Genomic DNA, 9,459 nt, shown 5'->3' with positions numbered 1-9,459 from the left:
ATTAAATCAAAATGGGGCTGGAGAGATGTTTCAGTGGTTAAGAGCACTGACTGCTCTTCCAGAGGTCCTGAGTTCAATTCCCAACAACCACATGGTAGTTCATCTGTAATGGGATCTGATGCCCTCTTCTGGTGTGTCTGAAAACAGCTACAGTGTACTCATATAAGTAAAATAAATAAATCTTCTTTAAAAAAAAAAGTAGGGAGGAGTTGAGGGAGCAGAAAAATATCATCAAAATATATTGTATGAAAAAAATGATGTAAATAGATAAATAAAAGGAAGTATATAGGTAGGCATAAAATTAAATGAATAACAAAATTCTAATGCGGATAGAAAATTCAAGATGTTCAATCACTATAAGGCTGTATATCAAGCAAGCATGTGTGAATGAGAAGGTAAATGTCTCACGTTTGTATCAGCTAGACCAGAAGAGGCTCTCAGTATCAGACTTACATAGGGGAGAGCTGCAGGTTCAGAAAAATTGGTGAATTATAGAATTCTTCTAAGATTTATCTTTTTAAAAACTAGTGCCCATTATGAAAGAGCATGTAACTTATTCACATGTAACTTATTTTTTTTAATCCTAAAAGTAACCCTAGCTGACTAGCTTATAAACAGAAATTTATTTTTTCTAGTTATGGAGACTGGAAAGGCCACGGATATGACTTCTTTTCTAGTTCTAATTCTGTCATGGATTTTTTTTTCCTTTGGGTGGTGGATAAGTGCATAAAAATATATTCCATACTAAAAGTGTAAAGTCCAGTAGAAAGCTTCACAGACCCCGCCCATTCTGGGTGCCTATTCTGGCCATGTAGACATTCATTGAGTTGCATAGACTTTGGATCTAGTTAATTTTGGTGTGTGATATTTATATTTATTTGTGAGTCTTTTATAATGTAAGTTTTTTCAAATGTTCTGTTACTTTCAACTACAAAAGTCATCCAAATAAACGTGTAAGATGTGGGGACCACACAACTGTCTTTCTAGCAGAAGTAGGTCCCAGAATTGGAAGCTACCCTGGGATACATAGCAAAATTTTGTCTTAAAAAAGCAAACAACGGGCTGGAGAGATGGCTCAGAGGTTAAGAGCACTCACTGCTGTTCAGGAGGTCCTGAGTTCAAATCCCAGCAACCATATGGTGGCTCACAACCACCTGTAATAAGATTTGGTACCCTCTTCTGGGGTGTCTGAAGATAGCTACAGTGTACTTACATATAATAAATATTTTTTAAAATATTTATTTATTTATTATATGAAAGTACACTGTAGCTGTCTTCAGACAAATCAGAGGGCATCAGATCTCATTACAGATGGTTGTGAGCCACCATGTGGTTGCTGGGATTTGAACTCAGGACCTTTGGAAAAGCAGTCAGTGCTCTTAACCGCTGAGCCATCTCTCCAGCCCCAATAAATATTTTTTTAAAAAAAGCAAACAACATCAAAAAAAAAAACAAAAAGATATTTAAGTAGTGATATTCCAGGTGACTTTTACTTTACTCTCTGTGTTTGAAAGTAAATTTCTTATTTTTCCCTATGAAAACTAACAATCAGAATTATAAAGATGTTCATATTATGTAAAACTAAATAAATAAGTAACTTGTTCACAGTAGTGACTTTTTTTTTTAATCCTAAAAACAATCCTAATTGTCTAGCTTATAAACAGAGTGGTTTGTCTAGTTCTGGGGACTGGGATAGCCATGGCGAAGCCACCAGCAGATTTGGTGTTTGTTTTTTATGAAGCATGCGTTCCTCTAACTGACTGTCTAAACCGTGCCTCTCCATGGTGGAATGGTGGGATGGTAAAGCAGTTCCTTCCTCCCTCCTTTAAGCGCACATGAATCTCATTCATGAAGCCTTTACCTTCATGGCCTGATCATGCCCCAACTGCTAAGATTACCACATTGGACCGGGCGGTGGTGGCACACACCTTTAGTCCCAGCACTTGGGAGGCAGAGGCAGGCGGATTTCTGAGTTCGAGGCCAGTCTGGTCTATAGCATGAGTTCCAGGACAGCCAGGGCTATATAGAGAAACTCTGTCTCAAAAAAAATAAATAAATAAAAATAAGATTACCACATTGGATGTCAGAATTTTAGCATATGAATTTGGGGGTGATGTTCGCCCACTAAGGCATCCCATTATTCAAGATGGAAAGAACTGAAGGGTCAGAGAGGTTAAATAACTTGTCCAAGTCTACATAGTAAGACTCAGGGCCTCTTGATCTGAGATCAGGCCATATTTGCTTTCATTATTAAGAATAACTGTTGCTGTGCAGGTATGGCACTGCCATGGGGATATGGGCCCTCACACACATCAATCATCAACCAAAGAAATGCCCTCACAGACATGTTTACGGGACAAGCAGGTGGAGGCAATGCTAAATTAAGATTTAGCAATTCCTGACAAAAATTAGCAATCACATGCCTATTCTCGCTCTGTATGCAAAAACAAAACAAAACAAACAAAACAAAACCCTTCCTTAGATTTATGCAAAGGACAGTTAAATCTGACTTGTATTTGCATCGTGTCTCATACTCAGCTAACTCTTGTTTTTGTTAATAACCATTCAACCAAATAAAATGTAAGCTATAAATAGGTACACATAAAAATCAAGATGGACATGCAGCAAAGAAGCATCCCGACATTAATAGGCCTGCATTTCCCTTGGCTCTTTACCTTAGATGAGTTGAGGAAGTTATTCAATCTACCCACTTATTGCTAAACCACTGAGTAAAGATGGAGACACTATGGCCAATGCTTTGGAGTATCGTGGTTGCGCATGTTTGCCGGCATCTTCAGCAGCCTCTGAAACAAAAATCACAACAGAAAATTACAAAAATAAACATATCTTCTCAAAAAGAACTCTGAACTCTATCCCCCAGCATAAGTTCCTAGTTTTTAATGAACTAAAAAAAAAAAAACCTTCACATTTATCCATGATACAGACAAATGGTGAATAAAAAAGTCCTGACCTCCCTGGGAGCAATGACACGTGAGAAGCTGAGGTTTAGAGCCGAGGCAGCAAGTGTGACAACCCTATGTAGCTGTGATGCCACGTGACTAGGCTGGGGGCCTGTCTCTGACTACCTCTCTCCAACTCCATTTAACTAGATGACTGGGTCTCTCTGAGCCTCAGTTTTCTTATCTATTAAATGGAGCTAACAATAACCACCTCAAGAGGTCCTATGAAGAGTACTGAGTAACTTCAGGCCAAGCACCCAGAAGCATGCTGCAGCCTGCCACATGGTGTTTGGTTACTTAGTGTTACTTAGTGTTTATCTAGTGCTTAGTGCAGACCACTTTGTGTTGTATTTTCTATATAGGTTTATGTCATTGATCCAGCAGTGCTGTGTCATCCATCTTTTCTATGGCAGGTGAGAAAAGACAGCACGATCTTCACTCAGAAGGTCAGTGCTTGGTTCAAAGTCCCGCAGCTAGGCAGCAGAGCACCAGACTTCAAATCCAGGTCCAGTAAAGATCAAGAACTGGAAACCTCAATGACTGCTAGCTAACAGCTCAAAACCACAGCTCATAGATTCATTCCCCTGTTAATCCATTGACTCACTGAAGGTTTTTTGTGTACCAGGCACTATACTGGTATTGAGCCTGAAGAGATGAACTGGGCAGACTGGCAGGAAGCCCTCACAGAGCCTATTTGCTACAGACGAAGATAGAAACCCTGACCACAAAAAAGTAAGTGAACAAAAATAATCATCAGCTATCAGATGGTGTTAATGTTAAAGAACCGTGAGGAAGAGTCAGAAGATGAATGGCCAGGCGGGGTTGCCAGCCTCCCTTGGGCAGAAGCCTCAGGGAACACTTCTAGGAGATGTAGCCTGTGAGGGGTTTCCATGGTGATGAATGGGTGGAAGCGTCCAGACAGAGTGACTGTGCGTGCAAATGTCTGGAAATGGGATGGGGAGCCACAGTGGTGGAGTGAGGAGCCCAAAAATGGGATGAGGAGCCACAGTGGTGGAGTGAGGAGCCCAGAAATGGGATGGGGAGCCACAGTGGTGAGTGAGGAGCCCAGAAATGGCATGGGGAGCCACAGTGGTGGAGTGAGGAGCCCAGAAATGGGATGGGGAGCCACAGTGGTGAGTGAGGAGTCCAGAAATGGCATGGGGAGCCACAGTGGTGGAGTGAGGAGCCCAGAAATGGGATGGGGAGCCACAGTGGTGGAGTGAATAGCCCAGAAATGGGATGGGGAGCCACAGTGGTGAGTGAGGAGCCCAGAAATGGGATGGGGAGCCACAGTGGTGGAGTGAGGAGCCCAGAAATGGGATAGGGAGCCACAGTGGTGGAGTGAGGAGCCCAGAAATGGGATGGGGAGCCACAGTGGTGGAGTGAGGAGCCCAGAAATGGGATGGGGAGCCACAGTGGTGGAGTGAGGAGCCCAGAGACAGTACAGGGAGTTGTTTGGCTGCCACGAGTTGCAAAACAGACCCTCAGAGAATGAGACTTAGCTGCAGAGAAAGCATCAACTGGAGCTCTGGGTTCCCATCTCCAGAGTATGCCTGTGACAGTGTGTGAGTGTGACAGTATATGAGTGTGACAGTGTGTGTGACAGTGTGTGAGTGTGACAGTGTGTGCGTATAACACTGTGAGTGTGACAGTGTCTGTGACAGTGTGTGAGCGTGACAGTATGTGAGTGTGACAGTATGTAACAGTGTGTGTGACAGCGTGTGAGTATAACAGTGAGTGAGTATGACAGTGTGTGAGTGTGACAGTATGTGAGTGTGACAGTGTGAGTGTGACAGTGTCTGTGACAGTGTGTGAGTGTGACAGTGTGTGAGTATAACAGTGTGAGTGTGACAGTGTCTGTGACAGTATATGAGTGTGACAGTGTGTGAGTGTGACAGTGTGTGAGTGTGACAGTGTGTGAGTGTAATAGTGTGTGTGTGACAGCATGTGAGTGTGACAGTGAGTGTGACAGTGTGTGAGTATAACAGTGTGTGTGACAGTGTGTGAGTATAATAGTATGAGTGTGACAGTGTGTGTGTGACAGTATGTCAGTGTGACAGTGTGTGTGTGACAGTGTGTGAGTATAACAGTGTGTGTGACAGTGTGTGAGTGTGATAGTGTGTGAGTGTAACTGTGTGACAGTGTGTGAGTGTGACAGTGGGGGGGTGTCACAGTGTGTGGGTATTATAGTGTGTGACTGTGACAGTGTGCAAGTGTGACAGTGTGAGGTGGGAGAAAAGATGACTAAGATGACTAGGAACTAAGCAGGCTGGGGATCTGAGAGACCCAGCAGAATTGGCAGAGAAGGACAGAGACAGGCTGAAGCTTGCTAGCTGCTCAGCCTAGCTGGACGGTACACTTTGGGTCAATGTGAGGATATGTCTCAAAAAAAAAAAAAAAAAAAAAAAAAAAAAAAGCAAGCAAGGAAGGAAGGAAGGGAGAGAGACTGGGGGAGAAAAAAAGAAAGGAAATGTGAATGGGGCTGGAGACAGCTCAGCAATTCATTCAGAACACTCTTACAGAGGACCCAGCTTCAGTTCCCAGCATCCACACAAAGGCTCACAACCATCTGAAACTCTAATTCCAGAGAACCAGGCACTTTCTCCGACCTCCATGGCCACCAGGCACACATTGTGCACATCCATAGATGCTGGCAAAATACTCATACACATAAAATAAGTAAACTTTTAAAATTAATTAAGGAGGAAAGCAATCAAAGAAGACACAGGATGTTGGTCTCTGGCCTCTACATGTATGTACACACAAACCGGTGCATAAATCACACACACAATGCACACACATAGAGGATGCACACAGAGCTGTGTAGGAATCAGAGGCTTGGCGTCTTCTACTTATGTACTCACCAGTAAAGCATGGTAGGGTTGGGACTATAGCTCTTCTGGAGACAGTGGATAATCAATTGTATCTCTCCCTTTTGTAGAAAGAATCATATGTCACTTAATGACAAGGCTACATCCTGAAATGTGCTTCATTAGGTGACAGTGAGCATGCAGACACCGAAGAAGAGACACACAAACCTACATTATGTAAGTCAATCACTCGTTGCGGTCCCTGCCGCAATCAAGAGATGTGGTAAGCCCGAGACGTATGGTAGGAGGCTGCTGCCTGCTGTTTACAGAAAACCCTTTTCCTAAGTGGAGGGAAGACATTCTAACATAACACTAAGAAGCATGTGTGGTTAAAGTGACATGAACCAGAAGCAGTCATGTGTCATTGGCCTATATGACTATTATGTGCTGTATTCTGTTGACATCACAGTGGGCTCATTTACCATCACCACAAACACATGAGCAATGCGTCATACTAGGATGATCATTCCATGTCCACAAACTCACTAGGCAGAAACTCAACTCCACTCCAATATTATGGGACCACTATGACATCTGCGGTCCACTGTGGGCTGGAGGATGTTATGTGAAGCATGGTTGTGTTTGGTTTAGACTCTTAGGCAGCATGTTAATTTCCTACAGCTTCCATAAACAAAGTACCATAAACACAGAGACTTGAAATTGTAAGAACTTATTTTCTCATTGTTCCAGAGCCAGAAGTTCAAAACCAAACGTTAACTTTGCCTATCCTCCGAGCTGGCTACCTTCCAAACATCCTGGCTTTTTTTGCTTGGTTCACGGCTGCAACACTCCATTTTTTGTCTCTGTCTTCATGTGGCTTTCTTCCTTTGTGTGCATGCATGTATGTACATGTATGTGTGTCTGTGTGAGTACATGTGTGTGTGCATGCATGCATGCATGTGCATATATGTGTGTCTGTGTGAGGTGTGAGTGCACGGCTGCAACACTCCATTTTTTGTCTCTGTCTTCATGTGGCCTTCTTCCTTTGTGTGCATGCATGTATGTGCATGTGTGCATGTGTATGTGCATGCGTGTGAATGTGCACACATGCAAATGTGTGCGTGTGTGTGTGTGTGTGTGTTTGTGTATGTGTGTGTTAATTACTTTTCTTGTCAATGGGATGGAATACCTGACATAGACATAGGTGTCCCCTATGTCATAGGTGTCTCCCTCACATCTCTAGTAGGGGCTTAACTAAGAAGCAGAGAAGGCTAGACCAGAAGCAAGGTTGGACCATTACCCTTAAAATCTGTCCCTATAGTCCTATGGAGACACAGCTAGGTCCCATATCCAAACAGGTTTTGCAACCTCACAAAACAGTGTTCCACGTGAGGACTTTAGACTCAGATGTATGAGGACTACATTTCTCATCCAAACCACAATTGCATAAACGTCTTTCCCTAGAATACCTAATCTTAACTGGATTATATATGCAAATATACATGTCCAAATAATATTATATTCACAGGTTATAAAGTCCTACAATGCCAACATATTTTTTGTGTGGAACACTTCAACACTTCAACAAAGGATTCATGGATGTGACTTAGGTGCAGCTAGGAATGGCATTCTTACACAAAGAATGCAGGCTCTTTGGGCCACTGTGAAATCTCGCTGCCACCACAGCTAGAGGAGGGTCAGCAGTGGCTTCTTTATCGACCTCAGTGTCCAAGCAGAGGAAAGAGAGGTCTGGAAGGGAAGCATACTGCTGGGGGGTTGGGGGGAAGCAGGGTCTTCAAACATGCCTGAGGGAAAGAACGGCTGATTCAGGGAAAACCCAGAGTCAATTCAAACTCTCCATTCAGGGCAGGTCAGTGGTATCTTCAAATAGCTCATGTTTGATGTAAAGCTCTGAGTTGACAAGATAATGAGAGCCTGAAAGGTCTCCTGCTAGCTGCCCATTAATAGCACATAGTCAGTACTCTAGGAGAGGTGAAGGCAGAGAAAATGGCCTATGTTGTATACAAATCCCAAGTTTAGTTAAATTGGTAATGTGAAGTGGAAACGTAAGGGTTCTTTGGAGAGTCGGTTGTGTTGGATGGTGTTTTGCTGGGGCAAACACGTGAAGGAGTGTTTTTCCTTAAGTGGACACAGGTAAAAGACTAAGACCGTAAAGAGCCAGGCGGTGGTGGCGCACACCTTTAATCCCAGCACTTGGGAGGCAGAGGCAGGCAGATTTTTGAGTTCGAGGCCAAGCCTGGTCTACAGAGTGAGTTCCAGGACAGCCAGGGCTATACAAAGAAACCCTGTCTCAAAAAACCAAAAAAAAAAAAAAAAAAAAAAAATGTATTTCTATCTTTAGAGGGCTGGCGAGATGGCTCAGCGGGTAAGAGCACTGACTGCTCTTCAGAAGGTCCTGAGTTCGGATCCCAGCAACTACATGGTGGCTCACAACCACCCATAATAAGATCTGACACCCCCTTCTGGTGTGTCTGAAGACAGCTACAGTGAATTACACCAGAGCAAGTGGGGAGCAGAGGTCCTGAGTTCAATTCCCGGCAGCCACACACATGATAGCTCACGGCCACCTATACAGCTACAGTGTACTCACACACATAAAATAAATAAAATAAATCTTAAAAAAAAAAAAAAAAAGACTAGTAAAGAAATGTTTAGCCAAAGCACAGGAAAGAGGATGTTCTGCTAAAACAAACACATGAAAGGACACATGCTAAAGGATTCTTTGCTAACAACAGGCACGTATTGGTTTGCTTTACATTGTGTAGTTGAGCTCCATTTGTTGGGATTCAGCAGACTTGAGCTGATTGGAGACACATGCTGAGACAAGACCCATGCTGAAGCAAGGCACACAGAGGACACATGATGTTCGGAGGGTATAAATAGGACTCCACTGAGTGACAAAGACAGAGCTTGACTTGCTGGGACAGCTTAGCTGTGCAATGTTTGTAGGTCTCTTCACTTCCCTGAGAGAGGTACAGGAGAACTTCTGGTTTCCTATTGGTCCCTCCCAGAGGCTGAGGCCTGGCTGTCTCTGCTAGGTCATGTCACTGTGGTTGCCAACCCGACTCTACTGAACTGGACTGCTGGTATATCCAGGAAGTGTTTGCAAGTGAATGGACCTACCAGTGCCTGCTAGCCTGTGAACTGAACTGCCGATTTCCAGATAACACCTTTCTAAACAGGTCCACTTCTCCCATATCCTTTCTTTTCCACTATCTCTGGTGGATGGTGGGCTACAAGAGAGGTTAAAGCATTTAATAACTATCATTAAAAATAAGATTAAAAAAATTAAAGTTATAGCAATGTGCTCCAGCAATCAATTACCAGGGATTAAGTGGCCATTCCTGTAACACTGACATGGAAAAAATAAAAAGCACATCCCCAGCCTACAAGAATTTATGCGCCCGATGGGGATGCGAACAAATTAGAGCCAATATGAAGGGCTAAGTGTAGTCAAAACTCCAACTGTAGCTGGGCATGGTAGCTCAGTCCTTTAGCCCCAGCTCTCCGGAAGCAGAGGGTGGTGGGTCTCTGTGAATTCCAGGACAGCCAGGGCTACACAGAGAGACCCTGTCTGGAAAAAAACAAACTAAAATAAAAATTAAAATCAATCTTTATTATGTAGATAGACCAAAATAGAAGTTTAAAAAATAGAAATTATTGATCCC

General features: G+C 43.2%; 1 protein-coding gene across 12 annotated transcripts in view; it reads right to left on the bottom strand.

Moving 5' to 3' along the window:
* Positions 1–6,180, bottom strand: part of LOC116102039 (protein transport protein Sec16B) — a 71,327-nt gene extending 65,147 nt beyond the window's left edge. For all 12 annotated transcript variants that reach the window (XM_031386216.1, XM_031386319.1, XM_031386251.1 and 9 more), the window contains exons 1-3: positions 6,003–6,180; positions 5,825–5,892; positions 2,676–2,804 (exon numbers count right to left, since the gene is read on the bottom strand). The gene's annotated coding sequence lies outside the window, so the exon portion shown is untranslated. The remainder of the gene's footprint in view (positions 1–2,675; positions 2,805–5,824; positions 5,893–6,002) is intronic.
* Positions 6,181–9,459: the final 3,279 nt, after the last annotated feature.

The sequence above is a fragment of the Mastomys coucha genome, unplaced genomic scaffold, assembly GCF_008632895.1.
Source record: "Mastomys coucha isolate ucsf_1 unplaced genomic scaffold, UCSF_Mcou_1 pScaffold1, whole genome shotgun sequence".
Lineage (NCBI taxonomy): Eukaryota > Metazoa > Chordata > Mammalia > Rodentia > Muridae > Mastomys > Mastomys coucha.
This window is presented reverse-complemented; position numbering and strand designations above follow the sequence as displayed.